General features: G+C 38.9%; 1 long non-coding RNA gene across 1 annotated transcript; it reads right to left on the reverse strand.

Annotated features, from left to right (window-relative positions):
• Positions 1-9,078: 9,078 nt before the first annotated feature.
• Positions 9,079-18,420, reverse strand: LOC125622583 (uncharacterized). The gene is made up of 3 exons (XR_007352750.2): positions 16,176-18,420; positions 11,070-11,220; positions 9,079-9,630 (listed from the first exon to the last, which is right to left on the reverse strand). It is a non-coding gene; the product is annotated as an uncharacterized LOC125622583 (long non-coding RNA).
• Between the last annotated feature and the right edge of the window lie 3,661 nt (positions 18,421-22,081).

A 22,081-nucleotide genomic window follows, 5' to 3' on the forward strand; every position in this document is an offset into this window, starting at 1 on the left:
TATTCTTTCTCTAATGATCTTTCTTTTAATTAATGGTCCAGGTCCAATATTGTATGTACACATTTAGGACCTTATGCTCACACCTTTGGGTAACATTTATGTAAGTAGTCATATTGAGTTTAGTTGGTAAGGAAGTATTGCTCAATGTGAGGAGGGTTATGGAATCAGGTTCATGTTGAGTGTATGCATGTGTATGGTGGAAAGAGTGTGGTCTACTGCTTAGTGCACAGTACTGGAAAACAAACTCTTAATACTGCTACTTAGCACATCTATGACTTTTATCTGTGAAATGCGGTATATGCTTTGATTAATTCATATTCACAACACTCTTCTGAAGGAAGTAGCTACTTAAGCACTATCCCATTTTAAAGATGGAGAAAAATGAGATACAAAAGGTTAAGTGGTAAGTTTAGCTACAAAAAGTCAATATCGGAGATGGTATGAGAACTCAGAAATGCCTGGCACCCATTCACGAATGCTATAACCAGCTTTTCCACGAACTTACTGTGGGAGAGACTGAGCTGTAAGGTTAGCATGTAGCACCGTTGTCCAAGGAAGATCTCATGACTCAAAGGGACACAATTCCTCATATTTTCTACCCTTGCTTCTAGGAGGAAGTGACTAGTGACTACAGCTGAATGAAATTTTTTCTACTGAAAAATGAGGGTTTGACAAAAAATGTCATTTTAAATGAAAATTTTCAATTATTCAACAGAAAATTTTGAAATGAAAACTTTTTTTGTTTAGTTTCAAATTGCACTATTTTCTTTTTTGTCTAAATCTCAAGTTTTCAATTTTTTGTTCTGGGTTTGTTTCCTCTTACTTTCTCCTTTCTTCACTTTACCTCCCTTTTTCCACTGGAAGAAGATGGGCTGGGAAAGTTGAGAAATGTGAAAAAAAACCACTTTCTCTTCTCAACACTTTGGAAAAAGTTTGGGGAAAAAGTCTGATAAAGTATGGGAAAAACACTTTCTTGATGATTCCCCCCCCCCCGCCCTTTTTTTTTAAACTGGAATGTATATGAAGATTTTTTCTTTCCCCCCAACTTTTTCCAGTGGTAAAAAAGTCTGAAAAAGTGTGGTTTTACCATTTTATTTTACTTGTTTATGCTTCACCTCCAGAACTTGAAGGCAAAACTAACTTTTTTAGATTTCATAAATTGTAATGAAACCAAATTTTTTATTAAAGTTGAAACAAACAAAAATGAAACTAAAATTACTGTTTCATTTTTTTTAAAAAATTGCTGTGAAAGTGAAAAATTTTCATTCAAATTTTTTCATGGAAAATTTCAAAATGAACGTGGAATGAAACAATTTTCTCATGGGAAAAAGAAAACACAGTGGTCAATCATCTCTGGTTGTAGCATCATTTTACAAGCAGGTGCCTGTGCTTGGTCTTTTTATCCTTTGTTTAGACACAGGGTGACACACCTGGTGCAGGGTAGATCTTTCACCGCCTATGTCCTGTATACCATTGTCAAAGAACTCTGGGAAGCTAGAGAGGAATTCTTCAGTGCAATCAAAGCGTTCACTTTCAATTTACACATCAAATAAGTGATTTCAAATCTGTAGATTTGTCAAAAATGTGTGAATTGTTTTGTCTAACCCTAGAGAATAATAAGCTACTTTTCCCTTCTTGTATTTTAATGGATTGTCAGACTGTTATTATAGTCAATGTCACAAAAAGTTAGCTATAAAACATCTGGTAACTGCATGAAATTCATCCCTGTACAGAGGGAAGGATTAAAAGGAATTTAAGTACTAGTACAAGGCAGATGCAGCAATCTGTGCAGGGATGATTTTCATCCAAGGAGCATTAAGAATATACATAGAGGGAATATAAAGCAATGAATTTACTAAAGAAAAACCATTTTGGAAAATGCCAGAGAAGATCTAAATCAAAAGTAATAGTAATCAAATGATGAAGCCAGAATATCAACTTTCTGAAGGATAAGCTATAAATATTTACCACGGTGACATGAATTATTGAATATTTCTGTTGGAGATAGCGTGGCACAAATAGTAAGTAGTGCATGGTCAGTGGGTTACCATTGTTTCCAATATAGATTTCCCACAGTTATTCCAAAGACTAATGTAGTATGTTCACAGGAATCTGTAAATAATCTACATCACTCCTATGTATTGTGTCTGTGTTTAATGTTGGGAAACTCATGTCATTTGTATCTTCATATAGATATAGATGAATTATTTACTGTGCAGTTCAGCAGAGAAGTTAAGTAAAGAAGCAACAGGAAGTCTGTCATGAACAGTAGTATTCCAAAAAATGATACTGGGCAGAACAGAACCTGTGAATTGCTACTTCCTTGAATACTGGCTTAATGGGACAGTTAATCAATGTATACTTGCTGAGAATCTGGTCCAGTATTTTTAAATAAAGAAGTGAACAAATGGTCTTCATAGAGGTGGAAATAAATTCTTCTACAAAGATCTCTCTTTTTCAATGCTAATGATATGGGAATAAGAAAAGAACGGGCATACATAAATAGTTAGAGAAAAGCCTGCATGGTTTGAGGATGATTTTAATTTCATCTTTCCATGTTTATTCAGCATATCAATTTCACTCCCTCTCTCTAAACAAGTGTATCTATTTAACTCATAATCTTTGCTTCAACCATCATCCTTGGTAATTTATACATTAATCTATTTATTAACTTCATAGTAAAACAATTCCATATTCAGTACAACTAAATTTCCTAGTTTTTAGATTATAGCTGCTTCCTCGGTACAAAGAGTTTTCCTTTAATGTAATGTATTCTCTATATCTCTAGCATGCATTTGATAGTGCCATATCTAGAGGGTAAACTTAAAATCCCCACTTATCCAATGAGGAAAGATTAATATTTTTCCATTTGTAACTCACAGAAAAGTGTTGAGGCTTTATGTCAAGGCCTGAATGCAATCTTTGTCTTTGAAATAAGGTCATTTAATTTACATGTAAAACAGTTAATATATACTGAGATTCCCCCTGTTTAAATGGCAGCCATATAGGAAAGAGGATATGGTATGGGAATCAGGAACAGACCTGAGTGAACAGCTTTTTTGGTTCACTGGTAATGAAAAAAAAATTAATCAAAATTTCATGTTGTGTCATCCTGAAAATATTTTTCAAAATTTTCAGGAAATCAAAAAGTTGAAAAAAAATTTTGAGTTAAAGGAAACATTTCCTTAAACCCAATACAAAACATTTCATTGTGATTTCAAGCACTTTTTAAGATTTTTTATTTAAAAAATATTATTATTAAAAGAAATTTCAAAATTAAGTACAATTTTGAATGGAAAAATTGAAATGTTTTGTTTGCAAAATGTTTTGATTTTTTCAGAATTTTTAAAAAGTTTTTTTTCCTTTTGAAAAATAATCTGCTTTTTTTCCAAAAAAAATTTTGGTTGAAAAAACTTTGCCCAGCTATAGTCTGGAGACCTACTTTACACTCTCTTGTGACCTTCACTGTCTTGTGGCTTTCAATGAGTCACTTTGGGCTAAATATTTAAAGGTATTTAGGTGCCTAAAGATGTTGAGAGACAGTGGGATTTTCAAAAGTGCCTGGGCCCTTTTGAAAATCCCACCAGCACATATATGCATCTCTTACCTTTAAAGAGCTGGCCCTTCATTTCATTTCAATAGAAACAGTACTTATTTCCTTTGTAAAGCACCTTGTGATCCATGGATGAAAGTATGCAATATAAATGCAGTGATGAATATTAATAATATTATTCCTTTATCTATTAACTATCTTTGTGATGGGGTACTCTGCCCCTTAAGGGCTTAGCAGTTGTGCCCAGGGCCTAGAGCCTTGCAGAGAGGGTGGGGCAAGGCTCCCCTCTCACCCAACCAATTGGGGATGAACTAGGACAAGGGACCAGTATAAATGCTGCCTCCTTTCTACTAGTGGAACAGATACCAGCAGGAGAAGGTTGCCTAATCCTCTGACCCTAAGAGTAGCTGGGGGAAAAGAGGCCTGCTGAGGGAGAAGCTGGCTAAGGCCCTCTAGCTGGTTAAGGTACACCCTGCTCCAGGAAGAGAATTGGGGACTCCTGTACCCAGGAAGGGGACTGGAACTTTTAAGGCTCCTGGCTGGAAGGCTTGGCCATAGAAGACTCAGATGGAGTGACCAACAGGAGGCAATGACCAAGGGGAAGGCCCAGGAACCCCACACACAGTCACAAGAGGGTACTGGCTGGTGAGTTGCTTCTGTGCCCATGGGGCTTGTTTTTGGCTGGGCTCCTATGATAGTATTCCAGAGAAGCCTACCTGGAATCATCTCGTTGCCATTAGGATAAACCTTGGCCAGTGGAAAAATACCCTTTCTGTAGTAGAGTGAACAGCTGTGGTGTTCTCCATGTCTAATGGCGTATATTCTAATACTTTCACCTTTTTCTCTGCTCTCATCTTCTATTCCATTTTACTTGGTGGTTTTTTTAAAGCTGTACAGTAATCTAATGGTTTTCACAATTAATGATTATAGTGCATTCTGAGTTTGACATCCAAAGAAACAAAGAGCTGACATTTTGGATTTTCAGATCCATTTCCTCTATAACCCATACAAAAATTTTCCTAATTGCTTCTCAAAACAAACAATATATAATTTCCTGGCAAAAACTCCTTTGTTCTTATGTGGATATTGAAAAAACTGTAATATGTGCTTTTTTTCCCACACAGAACAAAACTGTAGACAGGATTTAAGGTTTTTCTTAATTCTGCTCTTAGTTCCAGTTGCAAATGAGTTATAATTTTTATGTCTTTTAAATACTCTATACCGTTTAAAAGAGAATCAGTTATCCAAATCCCGTAGGCACTGAGAAATCTCAGCCTAATAACATGACCCTTTTTTAATCACCGTCCATCAAAGCAGTTCACAACAATTGCTTGCTTAATCCTCACAATTTTCCCGATATGTCAGTAATGTAAGAATCAGCCCCATTTTAACCGATATGAAATCTGAGGCAAGGAGAAGATAGATGCCTTCACCAAGATCGCACAACAAGACAGTGTCAGAGCTGGAATTAGAAGCTAAAAATGCCTGGCCCCACTGAAGTCACTAGCATATCTCCCAGTGATTGATTACGACCCAGCTACATTAAGGGATGGGATGTTAGAGGAAAAAAGCAGTAGATGCACCTTTGTAGTCGCATACCTTCCTGTTGTGCCAACAAACAGGCATTTGTCCATGCAAGACAGATATGTTAAAAAAAAAAAAAGAGTGGTTAAGTGTGCAGTTATCCAGGGTGCATGTGCAAATGCATGTTTGGGCATACAAATTAATGCTTTTGCAGGTGCAAAACCCACACCCATTTTGCTTTCCTTGGAAAATTCAGACCAATGTGATTGCTAGTGCACTGAATCTTAAGGCTTGACCTGAATCCTTTGGTCTTATGAGTAAATTACTTTGCCTTCAGTGAGACTCATGGGAGCAAAGGCTGCAGATTTGGGCCCCTCAGCCTCTCTCTGACAGAAATAATTATTTAGTTATATAAAACAAACTATGATGAGTGGAATTACAGGTTGAGTGACACAGATATATTACCAGCATTAAGCATTTCTCTTGTAACATTTAGTGTGTTGAACATTTTGCTGAAGTCAATGGAGCTACAATGATTTACTCTAGCTGGAGATCTGGCTCATGGTCTGTTGTGAAGTCTCAGATTAACAGAACAGTAAGCATGATCCTGCCGTTCAGCATTCTTTCCATTCAGCTTCTTTGTTGTATGTCCTTCCACTTAGATCTGAGACCCTGGGAATTATCATCAAACCTTATTAGTATTGCTTTTGTAGCATGACATTTTTGATATACTAAAATGCAATAGCATTTAGTTGGTCTATATTTGACATCTGAATTGTATTAAGAAAATAAAATCATTATAAAACCAATATGGTGAGATTCCAGTACTCTAGCTCATGCCCTACAGAAGGCTGTTCATGTGCAACTGCACTCAAGGACAAAGAAAGGACACCACAAATTCCTATAAAGCTTCCTTTCAGCACAGTCACACTACTGGAATTTGAGCAAACTCTTGTTTACTTTGTTCAATGCCACAATTAGTGAAAATCAAAGTGTCTGAGGATGCATTTTGTGATGTAAATTACTAGGTAATTAACCTTAATGCACTCTGTTTAGAATCCCCAACTTACTGAGGGAGTTGAGAGTATTTATCAAATGCAACATTATATATGTCTGCAACACTGCTTAATTATAAATAAAACAAGTCTGTAATACAGTGTGAGGGATTTGGGATAGTGCTAACGGAAACTAGAGCAGGAGGGTGGGAGAAAGTGAAATATTTATCAGAGCAAAGAGATAGAGATTCATATCACAATGATGCAAATAAAAGGTTGAACAGAAGGCTGCTCTGCTGCCGTACTGATTTATTTCATTATGCCGATTCTCTTTCATGAGAGATTGTGAAGCAAAAGCTGTTTATATTGGTCTCAATAGCAGAGCTACCCTACCCTGTTCGTATAGAGGAAGTGGACAATATCCATCAGGGTCACATTTTTCTTATCTGAGACAATGAAACTAGTACTGTCACTAGGATTTTCACAGAGTGGCAGCTAATATGATTAGCTTTCAAGGCTGGATAGAGGAACCTGGACGCCAACAGCTAGTTGGCATTTGCAGAAAGGAACTGGGACTGTCTAGATTTTGCAAAGTAGAAGAAAGTGCAGACTGTACTCTTGGCTCACTGAGCATCATTGTTATAAAGATACCATGTACATGTGATGGGGAAGGCAAATATTAATTATGTTTTTAGCGATTTAGTTTGGAGCAATATTCCATGTATAGGGTGACCAGATGTCACGATTGTAGAGGGACAGTCCCGATTTTGGGGGCTTTTCCTTATACAGGCACCTATTACCCCCCCAACCGCTGTCCAGATTTTTCACACTTTCTATCTGGTCACCCTATCCATGTAGTAGGTCAAATGTGTGAAGCGGCATGAGGAAGAGAGTTTGAACTGGAACAGTGCTAGCATTGAGTGAGCGTGATATTAATGGGAGTTAGGTGCTAACCTGCAAAGGCACTTAAATCCTGTTAGGCACCTATCTGTATTTTCAGTAATTCTAATGTGTAAATCTGGCCCTTAGAGCTATTTCATTGGTTTGGGACAGGATGACTCAAAGCAAACCTCTTTCCCTTCAATAATCCCATACAATGCAGGAAAGGATTAGGCCTGTAGTAATCTGTACAAATACCTGTTTAAAGTTAAATTATGGACTTGGATAGACACATAGTAGGCAGGTTGGAAAGAGCATAAGGAACTCATTCTTTCTGTACCCATAACATAGCTCCTTGCATTCTCTGAACACTGTGTCAGGAGCCACAAGAACTACCAGTATCACTGAATGAGCAAGAAAGGGCCTCAACATCTATAGGTGGGCTCATCCCCTTTCTTCAAATGAGAAGACAGACACAGATTGAATGAGTTATCCAACGTCACGCAGCAAGTCATTGTCAGAGCCTGACTGCCATTCTCCTTCTCCTCCAACCAAGGGACCATATTGTCCACTGTTTTTATGAAAAAGCAAATCTTTTTCTGAATCAACTCAGTGAAGAATGGAAGTGTCGCCATTTTGCTCATAACTCTGGCTAGTAGCAAAATTAAGGCCCACGCCAAAATAATACTTGTAATAGGAGAAGTTTTTGTGTTGTGTTATTTTCACAGCAAGAAGCTGTTGTCCCTTGTGGCATTGCTAAAGCATTGTACTTGGTCAGAAAACCCACTTATACTCCCAAAGCCACACTGCTTTCCACGTGACTCTTCCTAAAGCAAGTATTGACAGAGTTGTACAGTTTGAAAGAAGAGGCAAGAGGAAAGGGCTCTGATGACACAAATGAAATGTGTCATTCAATCAAAGCATTAAAAATAATAATTTAAGATCTCTCTGTGCATGAGAAGACCTCTGAAGGGGTATCCTCCTCTCTATGGGCATAAATAACTCCCATTGACATTAATGTGATGGATTTGATTTATGTTGAGTATAGCTCTAGGGTTGGGGCTCACCCTAAGTAAAAGTGGTGAGGACTATAGAAGGAATGTAATTTGAGAGAGATGTTTTGAGTTTAGCACAAGTCTTGCTCTTGTATACCCTTTAAAGCAGACATGATGGCATATTAGCCAGCTACAAATTGACAGAGACCTGAGATTTATATGAATGCTTGTGTGTTAAAATAAGCACCGAATTTTCTGCATGCAATTGCCACACTTGTGCAGACCGAATGGTTGTGTACAGAATCATCGTAACTACATATAAATGCAGGAATGGATATGAATGTGAAAATGTAAGAAAAAAATGCCTTTAACTAAACAGGCTCTTTATCTCTTTGGTTGGCAGATTTGTCTGGTGTGTCACCAGCATGACAACATATTTAAAAATACTGTAAAAGACTGTACTAAATTCCCCACTCATTTACACATCCACAAAACTTTCTCCATAAGGAAACAAAAGCATTCAGGGTAAATGTAGGGATAGCCCTAGGACTTGGGCTTGCCTATTGAACTGCTTTTGGTTATATATGGGGAGGAGTCTCAATTAAGTTCTCTATTCCACATTTAGTTCTATTTGTGGGTAGAATTAAATGTCATGTAGTAAGGCATGGATGTGCTTGTGATTGAGGACCAATTAGTTGGAGGCGGATCAATGTCCTTGTCCTCAGTGGGAGTTGGGAGTATGATGAGTTGGACCCCTCTTCTGGGATGCCAACTGATGTACTGGATTTCACTGAGCCTCCCCTGCTTAATCAGCCTGGGCTCCCTCTCCCTGCTTTGCTGAATTAGACTCTCTGGCCTCTTGCAGCACACACACACAGGTAAGGCCACACCCCACTGCAGGAACAGCCTGAAGTCAGCTCTGTGTGAGGACTCACTTGCACACCCCTTTGGGTGAGATAACCCAAAATAATATTGTCTTGTGCTGTACAGAAAAATCTGCACAGCGCAAGCTCATAAAAATCCGCCCTCTTCCTCAATGTGAAGAGAGATGTGCACACTTCTTGCCCCCCAAGTTAGAAGTTGCATTAACTGGGTTTTATTACAAAAAAATAAGTTTATTGACTACTAAAGGTGGATTTTAGGTGAATATAAGAGATAACAGACCGAACAAAGCAGATTACTGACCAAATAAAGCAAAATAAGCAAGCTAAGCTCAATATACTTAAGAAACAGGTTACAAAATATAAATTCTCACCCTAAATGTCATTTTAGGCAGGTTGAAAGTTTCTGTGGTTCAGAGTTCCAGTTATATTCCTTTTCAGACTGGACCCCTGTCTCCGTATGGACTCCCTCTTGCCTGCCCTTCAGGTGGCTTTTGCAGTCTTTCTTCTTGGGCAGATAGGCCATGGAGAGGAGGAGTCCTGTTTGCCTTCCTCCCCACCCTTAAATAGGATTTACATATGGCGGAAATCCTTTGTTTCCCAAACTTGACTCCCCTTCCCTTCCAGTGGAAAGTTACAAAAGTCCCAGTAATGTTTTGTATCTGGTGACAAGATCACCTGACTCTGTAGTATCACAGCGTCCATGAGTCAGTGGCAGTATGGAGCAAGAAGGCCAAGCTTTTCAAAGTCCATTGTCCTCACAGATGGGCCATCAGCCCTGTCTGGCTTTTCCATTGTTGTACCTGAAGTATGAGCAGTGGGTGTCACCCAAAGTAGCATAGTTGAAATACAGATACATAGTCAATATTCCTAACTTCAGATACAGAAACGATACAGGCATACAAATTGGATAATCACATTCAGTAAATTATAACCTTTCCAATGATATCTTACAAGACCCATCTTGCATAAAGTACATCTCAGTTATGTCATATTCATATCATAAGTATATTTTCATAAAGAAAACAGGGTGAAATGTCACAGGGAGGTTTGGTCCAGGGTTCATATTTCAAGAGGAAGGGATGGAATCCCCGTGATTGGGAAGTGAATATTGTCATTAGCCACTGGAGAGCATAAGCAAATGCCTGGGGGTTCTCCGCAACCCTGGATAAATGTCCCCCTTTGTCAGTGGGAGAGGATTTGTGAATGTGTTACTGAGCAGGAGATGTGTATTTACTGCATATTTACTTGAGGTTTTGCTGGAGATGTTAAGGACAGTTAATTTTTGTGAGAAATGCAGTGTTACCATACATCTGTGTGTAGAGATATATTTAAAGTAATGGAGAGTGACTCACTAAGAGATGGCATTTCTTGAAAAAAATCTTTGCTTTGGGTTTGTTTTCCTCTTCTCTCATTTATACTGATGTAAGCCAAGAGTAACCTCACTAAACTCAAATGAGCCACACCTATATAAAATTGCTGTAAGTGAAAGACAAATCAGACCTTATGAGTCTTGCAGTGTATTGTGCTTAATCCCTTGTTGCGTAAATTCTGAAGGCCAGATCCTCAGCTGGTATTAACTGATATAATCCAATAACGTTACATTTATTTGTACCAGATGAGGATTTGGCTCTGACTCTGCTTTGTGGACTTTTAATTTCTTCTTGGCTACTGGTGTGTCTACAGATTCCTCAAAATTCCTCACCATCCACGGAAACTGACCAAATACTAGATCCTGTTCATACTATTAGCTCCTTAAAAGGATCTCTTAACGGCAGAACAGACCTCAAAGAAATCAAGTTTGATCTTGTGCACTGGCAATTAAAAAGCGTTTCCTCCTTCAAACCTGCAAAGATCAAGCTCTCTCACTTAAGTGAGAGCATTAACCTCTTTTCATTTACAGAAGTATCAATTTAAAACATAGTGGCTGTTCCTCAGTTGCTTCCATTTAACAATATGAGTAACAGGCTCAGCCAAAAGAGGGATAAATGCCATACGAGTAGCCAGCAGATCCCCTAACTCTTGTCTATTCACTATTTCATCAGTGAATTAATCCAAGATGGGAAAATCCCCATACTTCTTCTATATCCAAAACATACATTTCCTTGTAAGAGGAATTTCAGAGGGAAACAAAATGTGGCCTAGTGGCCAGAACATCTGGGATCCATTCCAAGCTCTATCATTGAATTACCGTGTAACCTAGAGCCAGTCACTTTACCCAAGTATTCCTTATTTTACTTACCTGTAAAATGATGAGGCCAACATTTTCAAAAGGGGTCCACTCACTTTTGGTGCCTTGACTTTTGGGTGGCCAAATCTGAGAAATCTAGGGTACGATAGGATTGTTGAGCACTCACAGATCCAACTGAAGGCACTGCAGATGGTCAGCAACTCTGAAAATCAGACATCTTAGTTCAGGCACTCGAAAATTAGTGGACAGGCTCATTTGAAAATATGTTTATTTACAAGTAGAGCTGAGTAGCTTAATTAGCACCAGATCATGAATGGTTCTTTTGCAGGAGTTTTGGAGAACACAAGAAGAGTCCTCTGTTGCTCACCCCAGGCAAGGGTCAGCCACAATTACACTCCTTGTGCCTGATGGAGCCCAGAACTGCTCCCTCTCTGTGCCTATGGAGGAATACACTTCCACAGTGGATAGTGAACACTGCAACCTATCTTTCTCCTTGAGGCACAATCTCTCCTTGATCTTCTCCTGAGGCAGCTAGGCTTGATGCCACTCCAGTGCAGCCTTAAAGAACCTTATTTCATATAAAGATACAACTGACGTGTAAAGAATAGTAGAACCCCCCTTTTTTTTAACAAAGATTTATCTATAAAGATTAATCTCTTTTCAACTGCTGAAATCATCTTGCTGACACCAAATGTGACTTCAGGCCTTCAGCGAACGTTGAACTGCTTATACAGGTTTAAAAACACTGAGATTTGGCAGCAAAGAAAAATCGGGCACATTGTATACATTATATCATCACTGAATGATTAATTAATTAACCTATGAACTGTACCTTACTGTAATTGAGATGTTCAGTTGTATGATTTTTTATTTTATCTTTTCAGTTCCCAGTTAGTTCATCAAATAGGGGTTCTACTGTACTATCATTTACCCTTTTACCCCATGTAGAAAACTTATATAATTGAAAGTGCTACATAATGATCAATTGGACGTATTGTTCTTAGACTTAAAGGACCAGATCCTCAGCTGGTGTAAAAATCAGTGTCACACCAACAGACCTATGCCAATTTACATCAGCTGAGGAGCTGGTCCCAAGTTTTCCCAATCATAGCTTATTATTGCTGTTTCACATACTTTAAATGAGCAGATTTTCCCCCAATGCCCACAAAATATACATGGTTAAGAATTTGCATGTTCATGAACCTTATTTCAACATGAACTTTAATAATTCATTGAAAATATTTTCTATAATTAGTAATATGCAATCTAATGTAAAAGGTTAACATCCTTCATGCAACAGAAGAAGGAACACAGTGAGTATGAAAAAGAAGATGAATCACACAGAAAGAAGAAGCTGCAAAACACTGAAAATAAAACATACACATTTCTCTGTGAATGATCAATGTCTAGAGTTTGCTATAATTATAATTTAATTATGAACCCAATTTTGCAACAATTTTTAAAGTACATAGTTATCATTTAAGTACTTTCCATGTAATTATCTGCTGTTGAACTCGCTCATTATGTAGCAATTACTGCATAAATTACCCTGTTGTTTAAGATTTTTTTTTCCATTTCACAGTGACTTGTAATCCAATAACACAAATTGTTTGACCTGCTTTTAGTGGCCTCAATATTGCATTCTGACTTCCAAGAGATGGTGGCTAACTCTTGGATATAAAGAAGGTGGCTAGATGAGCATCTCTGCTGCTTTTTCTAACATTCAAGAAGATTGGCAAACAGTGAAATTTCAGAAATTTTCATGCCACTTCCATCTTGACCCACCTCCTTTCTCCCTCCTAATTTTTTTGCCTAAAAGAAACAAAATCTAGAGTTCCACTCATCCAAGGACTCTCTCCATAGTCTTCAAGTCAAATTCTAACCTTATTAAGCTGAGGGGAATCATGGACACAAGACACTGAAACCTAGAGGCAGATCCTCAGTTGATGTATATTGTCATATCTTCGTTGATTTCAATGGAGTGGTGATAATTTACGTTAGCTGAGGAGCTGCTTCCTAATTCACGGAAAGGAATTATATTCATTCCTGACTGTGAACTAAAATATGATAGCCTACAGGTTTAATAACTGAGCCCTGAATTGAGCAGATGAACATTCCGTTGTAGGAAATATTACCTTCTTGTGGAGTAGAGACTTTATAGCTCATGATGTATGTGAATAAATTGAGCAATTGTCTTGTCAAGCTTGAACAAAATAGAAGTATTGCAAATGTTAGGCCTCAAACATACATACACTTCAAAATGTAAGCCTTGCAAAAACAAAGCTTAAGCTTGTGGCTTGTGGTCAGTACATGCTGCAACCAGATAACAATTTATGCTGACTCCTATGTACTTATCAACCCCAAATTACCCACATTCAAGATCTAATTGGCCACAGAAAATAAATAGGCCTCAATTATGCAAACAAATAACAATTGACATAAAAATTAAATACGCATCAATTATACAACTAGGGCAACCACACAAACAAGGTGGCCCACCCTGATTGGTTGGTCTGTTCTAAAACACGGCCATCAGACCAGATAAAAAGAACAAAGGCATGGGATTGCCTGTGTGTTTTCGGTAAACCTGACCCACACCCCCTGAACCGAAGGGACGTGCACTTCTAGACTGTCTGTACCTGGCCAGTGCGGAAAGCAGCCGACTGAAGGGTAACGTATTTTCAGATGGATGCAAGGTAAGTCTATGGAGTAAAGAAGTCTGGTCGCTCGAGCCGAATTGATTATAGTTGTATCGATACTGTAGCATAAAATCAATAGTAAGTGGCTGATGCATAATAGCTTTGCATGTATTTGTGCTTGTCTTTTAAGTAGTCTGAGCGGCTGCATGTAGTGCTGTCGTTCATCAGCTTTATGTTGCCTTTGAAATAGTTTTCACCAGGAATATAGAGCTGGTGAATAATAGCTTTACTTATGCTTGTCTTTGGGGCTTTTATTATGACCTGCCAGGACCAGCATATGTAGAGTCAGAAACCCGCAAATGGTCCACAATATTACATGTACTTGCACTTGTGTTCAATATAATCTGCCTTTTGTATTAATTCTTATTCAGTGCTAGTCTTTGGTTTTCCTTTTCTTGTTTTGTTTATGCTGTTATTATAGTCGAAAATCATTAAAAGCCTTTCTTGAGGAATAATTAATAGTTCTTACTTATTTTATACGGACACCACTTAACCTCATTACATCTGTGTTGGGTGGTGGGAAGTAGCGAACACCCCGGGGTGAAATAGGGCCCTGAGGCGTGCCTCCTTCTTCCTTTATCTCCGCAATGTAGTAGAATCTATCTTTAGAAAATGACTCCAGGTCAGCCAAACTTCCTTCAGCATGAAATAGGGCCTCTGTAGGGATAGTGTTTCATGAGGGCTGCCCATGCTTGCATAACTGTCTTCTCCATTATATGGTGGCTAGAGAGCACTTTTTTGATTTTATATGATTTGGGCAAAACAAAGAACATGTATTCTTCTCATAGTGCTTTCCAGATCATTTTATACATTTTTCCATATATATGGCAATAGTATAGATCTTCTTTTGAAAACTGCCTGCAGTGGCATTGGAACAATTTTTATAGTGGAGGTGCCAAAAGCCATTGAACAAAACTATAAACCCTGTACATGGTGGAAACTGCTTCAAGCAAGGGAGTGCTACCGCGACCCCCAACACCCCTAGTTCCAGCAACCCTGTCTGCCTGGGGGATATCCTTAGAAGAAAAGGAGGGAGACTGGATTTGATAGTGAACTTGGAACATTTCAAGTTTTACAAAATGTGGGCCGGTCTATTCAAGTTTCAGAACCATTTCTTGGTGGTGAGTCAATGAATTTCTGCATGCAAGTTTGAAACATAGCCAAGTAGTTGTGGCCTGTATGTGCCACATTGTGGATTATGAGAGCTGAAGTAAAATTCCAAAGCTGAGAGGAGCACCGTAAGTTGCAAAAAGTTCTGTAGAAAATCCCTTTGTCCCTTTTACACCTTCAAATATCCTGAAGTGAGCGCAGGTGGACAGTTCCTTTCAGTCCTTGGAGGGGTCTCCCAGCCATCTCCTCAGTCCTGAGGGGTGGCCCAGTAAATTTGTTACCCCTTACATTTCCACATCAATTATCTTTGTGAGCCTGGAACAAGGCTAGTGAGGGGGAAAGCTTTGAAAGACTGGACTCCCATGTAGCACCTGGCACTCCGATTCCCTTTTTTTTTTAATTATGATGCAAGCTGATCTAACAGTATTACACAAATAAACTAAAAGCAATTGATTTAACAGCTACATTTGCAGCGGATGGAAGATAGCTCAGATTGACATGAGAAAACTGATGAAATTATTAGAGGGGCCAAAGTGAAACTCAATGTTTGATTTGCCCTACTGTTTTAGAAGAGCAGCAGAAAACTCACTCATCCAGCTACCTGGGTAGGAGTTAGAGTCACTCTTACACAATCTTAGATCTGCATAAATAGGACTGTTGATGATGATGATGATAAATGTAGTTCCTGTATTACTTAGCCAAAAAAAACCAACAAATTTTGGGCCTGATTCTTCTCCCACTTTCACTTGTTTTATACTGGCCATTGACTTCATGGACTGGAGTTACTCCTAAATCCTAAATTGGAATAATCAAGAGGGGAACCAGGTCCTTTGGCTTTAGATTATAAGCCACACACATTGAATACACTTTCATTTAACAGAGCTGAAATGCAGTTCCTGAGGAAGCACTGTTGAGGAAAAATCTTAATTGGTATGGTTCTCCATCTTGTTTTACAAAACAACAACTAGGACTCCATTTTAGCCCCCTCCCCTTTCATGGAGAGCTTCCCGCCCCTCCTCCCCTGTCTTTTTCAAATTAGAGCGGGCAAAGCCATGGAGCAGTTAGGATCACATGACTGAATAATCTGCCTAGCAACCGCAGACTATTTAGGTGGCAGCCTCAGTCCTCCTTGGAGCTGTCCATCCGAGTGACAGTCAGTGTCTGCCATATTGCTAGCCTTTGAAAGGAGTCCTAGCTAGGCCAGGATTGTAATATATGATACCAGGTTACCTCTGTGTTATGCAGCGCAAACACCCGTTTCCACTTCCATCAGCAAGTCCGCGCACTACCACTCAGGACAACGCATAGGAGATAGAAGACAGAAGAAAGAAGAGGACAAGCCACTTACCTGGTGGTCATCGCGTCCTGTGTTCCAGCATTCCAGTGTTCCTGTGATCCAGCATTCCAGTTTCATTGATTCTGTCCAGGATTCCAGAACCATCCTCGTTGCATGGTCAGAGATTGTTCCAAGCAACAGTCAGGGGTTCATCTCTTGGACAAGAAGAGAGATGGTACTATAGTTTCTTTTTATTGTCTTTCAATCATCCCAATGTGTCAGGTTTGTGGTCTCTGGACTTCAAATCCTTCCATTCACTTTTAACAACCGAGCCTTTCCTGTTATTAGTTGTATTTGTGTATGTTAATTCATAACAAGGGTTCTGTTTAAGACGTAGCAAAAACTGTCCTGCCACTTGAAATATGTTGTATTAATTAGCTCGTTTCACTGTAAATCAGTGGCATACAGAACCTTAGATAACAGGTAATTTGACGCTTGTAAATAAACATGGACTCCTTTGTGCCATCAGAGCTAGAAAACATGTGGTTATTAAGCTGCATCTATATTTGGAAAGCCAGATTAACTCCCAAATATTTCTTATTGTACTTATATATTAAGCATGGCCATACTAAAAACCCTAATGTTACAAAAATGGAGGCCTGGTCCTGAACTCCTTTCACCCACATTAGTCAGACAAACTTCCTCTGAAATTAAAGAGTACCCAGATCCTCAAGGATATTTAGGTGCCTAATTCCCATTGACCTCAGTGGGTACCTTAATGCCTTTGACGATCTGGGCCCAAGTCTCATCACAAGTCAGTGGGACCTTAGATCTTAAGTGCCTGAGTCACTTTTGTAATAGGATTTAAGATTTCAAATTCCTTCAGCAATTTTTGGAAATCCATAGTGTTCTCCACTGTTTTAAAAGCCCATACATGTAATGGTTTAATAGCTAACCTTCTGTGTGTGTCCCTGTTATGCCCAAACATTGCCTTCTCTGGACTGGTAATTTATTTATGGAATATTCCACCATCATGGAAAGTAATGGTTGCTGGTAGAATTAATTTAGACAATGCAGATATAACAAGGATTTACAATTAACAGGAAGAACATGGAAAGTTCCTCTTTCCATGGATATACATTTAAATGCATATCTGGAAAGGTCTAAGTCAAATATACTGTAGGGAACATAGTACAAGTGCTACAGATGCTCAAACTAACATTACATATATCGCATAACAGTCCTACAGTGCCCTCAGATTAGATTAGATTAGATGAATTGAGAGACTGATTTTTATATAGTGTAGCCATGCAATTCATAAAATGCATGTGTAATTGCTTTCCTAAACTGACTGAGCAATTCCCATGGCTGTGCATCCCAATCAGGTAATTATAGACGTAAATATACATTTGCATATTCAGTTACCCAATTTTCATGCACAATTACTGTAATTGCCCATGCAAGTTAGGCACACATCATCCCCGCTCTTGCCAAAAACTTAAGATAGAGCCCAATTATTTTTAAATGACAAACTTATTTTTGTGTTTCTGTTTTAATTCATGGAGTCGTTTTGTCAGCTAATAAAAGTGTCAGTGAACCGTTATGCAAAAAAAAATAAAATAAAAAAAAATCTTCAGCCTAATGTGGAAGGCTCCTAATTAATATGTACCCAAACAGTAGGAGATTTTTACACATTTCTAATTTTACCAAGTGAGGTTTTATGGGTAGAGCAAATGATTAACATATTCTTTAAGGGGGTCTAGCATTCTCAGAATGTGAAATGCATAACTCATGTTAGTGTTAATGGAAATAACGTGCATGCATGCATAGGAGAATAAACCCATTAAATGCTGTTAATCTGTATTAAAACTTCGAAATCTCTTGGAATAATAATAATGTTGGCAGCTTCCCTTGCTATAATGGTTTGGGATGCATCAGAAGCCAGAAATTTATCTTGCTATATAACAATTTTTCTGGGCTAATGTTCTATTTTTTATGGGCTAGATCCTCAGATGGTGTAAACTGACACAATTCTAGTGACTCTGACTTTAAGGACAGAAGGGACCATCATGATCATGTACTCTGGCCTCCTGCACATTGCAGGCCACAGAACTTCCACCACCCACTCCTGCAATAGGCCCAGAGCCTCTGGCAGAGTTACGGAAGTCCTCAGATTTAAAGACTTGATGTTACAGAGAATCCACTATGTGTGTTATTATGGACTTGTATGGAGCTGGTTCACTCCTGCTGCTGATCCACCTCTGTATATTTAAGAGAGAGGACTAAATATGGTTGTGAACTATTGCATTAATATGTCAGCTTCACTTCATTATTTAGAGCTGGTAAAAAACAAAGTATGTAAGATTTTCAAGAAAATCATGTCTTTTTTCATTCATAACTTTGAAATTGTTATTGATTATGTCTGTACAGGATTCTACGTACTCAGAAATAGCTTCTAAACCTTTGAAAGTGGCTGACATCTAGGATTTTATCCTTTGGAGCAGTGGCTTCCTATGGCCAATATTTGGAGCTTTTAAACTTTCATTTAACTGGAAATAGCCTATGTAATCCAAAACTACCATCATGAACCCAAGATCAGCAGCACCAGGGCTCTAACAGTTATTGCAACTGATGGATGCGTACGAGACTGGACTGTCAATCTATGCCATTGCAAGAAGGCAGGGGAGGAATAGTAGAAATTACCTTTGAAAAGATTAGATCTCCCCCATTCTCTCCATAGCTGAGGAAGTCTCAAAATAAGGTGGATGCATTTTAGTCACACACACTCCCCGTGTTTCCTTTTTGCACTGTGGAAGATCTCTAGGGGACAGGAAGGGTTGCAATCGGAGGGAATTATACAGATACCCTGGCCAGGGACATGTGATAGCTCAAGAAGGAGTCCATACTATGCTTCAGTGTTTCCTGGCGGATTCTGTGCCAGTTATCACACCACATTGGTACCCTGTGCAAAGCCCACTTGCTCAAGCTTTGAACACAACATGCAGATGTCACCCAGAGAGAAAAAAATCTTGCTCTTCCTAAATGTCAGTGACATCTGGAAGCAACTATTGCAATTGAAGCAGGAGCTTTCCAGGGTAAATGGTTCGAATCAGCCTAACTGCAGCCTGTCAAATTGAAAGCTCATTTCCTTCCACGTATCTTCATATTCTGTAACATATCAACCATCAAATCTCTGACTGAGGTTCAAATCAGACTGAGACTCTGTCAAGGGCAGAAGAATAAACTGAGCTCTGGACTAACTTTCTCTTCAGCATCCATGTTTTTATTGCCAATGCTTTATGTAACCACTTCTTCTTATAATCCAGTTCTGGGCTCAGAGACCACCAGTCTTTGAGGTCAAATAGAAATTGCACATGGATGCAGAATTTAGTTCTGTATGTTGGGGCTATAAGATTGGTCTGACTTTGCTGTTAAGGGGGCAAAAACAGTATTAATGAGTTTAAAAAAATGATTAATGGAAAAGATTGCTTCAGACTCTTATGTCAAAGTGTGGTGCTTAATGTTTGCTTTTGTCTTCCTCTTTTCCTCACCTCCAACTAGGCCATTACTGTGATTCTAGGCCTCTCACAGTACAACATGAGAATACTTTGCTATCATCCAATTATTCTGAGGCCTCTATTACTATCCTGCATTATATGCTTGCTTGGTAAGTTATAACACACTTGGGAACGACAGATTGACAGTTTTATGTGCATCCTGAATTAAAATGTGGCTCCATTTCACTGGGCTACTAGGAGAAGAAACAAGCTGGACTATCCACTGAACCTGAGAGCCACAATGTCATGTTTTATACAATCATCTTATTTCTCTCTTCTTCCTCTTTCAAAAGAACAAATATTTTAAAAAAACAGTCAGTACTTTATTGAATTCTCATCACTTATTTAATAGCTCAAATCAAATGCTTTCCTATGCATTTATCCTATGCATTTATGCCGCTTTATCATTATACTAAACATGGAAATATGTGGTCAGTAAAAATATGCTACACATTTTTAGTTCCTTTCTATTAAATGTGTCATTATCTAGTGTAATTATTAATAATTTGGGGTGATTCATATATTTCCTGAGTCACTGAAATCCACACCATCTAATTTTTGTCAGTAGACAGCACAAGCATGTGTTTTCCTTACCATTAACGCTGCTATGTTCTGTTAAGGCTAGTTAGTGATATGTATCATACTATTTTCATAAGCTTATTTTAAAATTCTTTATTAATGGGCTCAGTAACCCCAGTTTCAAAGCAAGTTCCTAGCAAGAATGCCAGGTGAGGAAGCACAGCACAAGCTGCTTTTCCAGTTCAGGTAAAGAAGCACCACTGAGTCCTAGTCTACATTGGTGGTGGTGGTGGGGAGGATCAGTCTAAGTTACGCAACTTCAGCTATGTGAATTACGTAGCTGAAGTCGATGTACTTAGATCGACTTACCGTGGTGTCTCCACTGCGGTGAATCGACTGCTGCTGCTCCCGCATCGACTCTGCCCGCGCCTCTCGCGGCGCTGGAGTACAGGAGTCGACGGGAGAGTGCTTGGGGATCAATTTATCACGTCTAGACTAGATACGATAAATCGACCTCTGCTGGATCGATCACTGCCCACCGATCTGGCGGGTAGTGGAGACATACCCTCAGACTGAGGCTATGTCTACACTACAGACTTTACAGCGGCACAGCTGTACCACTGTGTATAGCTGCTCTATGCTGGCGGGAGAGAGCTCTCCCGTTGGCATAATTAAATCACCCCCAATGAGCAGTGGTAACTATGTTGGTGGGAGAGCATCTCCTGCTGACATAGCGCTGTCCACACTGGTGCTTTTGTTGGGGAAACTTATGTCGGTCAGCACTGACAAAAGTGCTCGTGTAGACATAGCCTAAGAACTCCTTGCAGCTCAATTGTGATTGTGTGTTCTAAAGACAGAGAAATAGTACTTCTATGGAATTAGTGACAAGTGGGCATTAATCATTGGTCTACTCTTATGAGCACTTGTATGAGTGGTGTGAAACCCTGGATCCATTGAAGTCAACAGGAGTTTTGCCTTTGATTTCTGCATAGCCAGGATTTCACCCTTAATCTACTAAGTAAATTGACCTACTGAAAAAGTGTGGGTAAGGTTATTGAATACCTAAAGAAATTTCCTCCCCAAAAGACTGTGATGCATCTCATTTAGTTTGGAATCAGTAGTGAGCAAGTGGTAGATTCTTACTGCGGCTATGTAAGTCTGGTGTTGCTTCACCTCTGTGAGTGGGATCCCCCCTACAAGCTCTGCAGCTACTACTTGACTTCATCTCCAGGCATTCTAAATGTTGGGTCATTGCCAAAGCTGCACCAGCATCACCATCCCTGTGGCAGATGCTTTTCTCCTAGTTCACCTCTGAACTGTCTCCCCAGAAGTTTTAAATTGGAAGACAGCCCAACACTACCTTCTGTCTTGGCTGGTAAGTTTACCTTTAAGTCCTTTGGTTTTGTTTTACTTTTGTCTCTGCTGAGCTCTAGTTTCCTTCACTCCAACCTCTGGACACAAGATGGAATCTTCAGAAGCTAGATAACTGGCCCACACCCAAAGTCACAGAAACCAGCAGTCAGAGACCATAAATACCCTCTCGATAATGTTGAATATTTATCAGAAAGCAGCTTCTCTGTTGTTGCACGTATTTGTATAAAATCTATGTATTTCTGCAAAGCTTTCTGCATTTTTACCAGCTGTGGCACACCTCTTTAAGGACAAGAAGGAATAAAAAAATGGTTATTTTAAAGTATATTGAACCTAAGGAGCTGTGATGGATTTTATGCAAGGAGAGTCTAAAATTTTTTTTTTTACTTCAATGCTCAGAATTTTATTTTAAAATAAAAACACCTTTACTTGTGTAAACAAACGTAAGGCATGATTCACTGTCATGAATAGGAATCTTTCTGCTATATTTAATGGGAGTTGACTGCGCCCCCAGTCTACGTATTCCTCTAG

The sequence above is a fragment of the Caretta caretta genome, chromosome 13, assembly GCF_965140235.1.
Source record: "Caretta caretta isolate rCarCar2 chromosome 13, rCarCar1.hap1, whole genome shotgun sequence".
Lineage (NCBI taxonomy): Eukaryota > Metazoa > Chordata > Testudines > Cheloniidae > Caretta > Caretta caretta.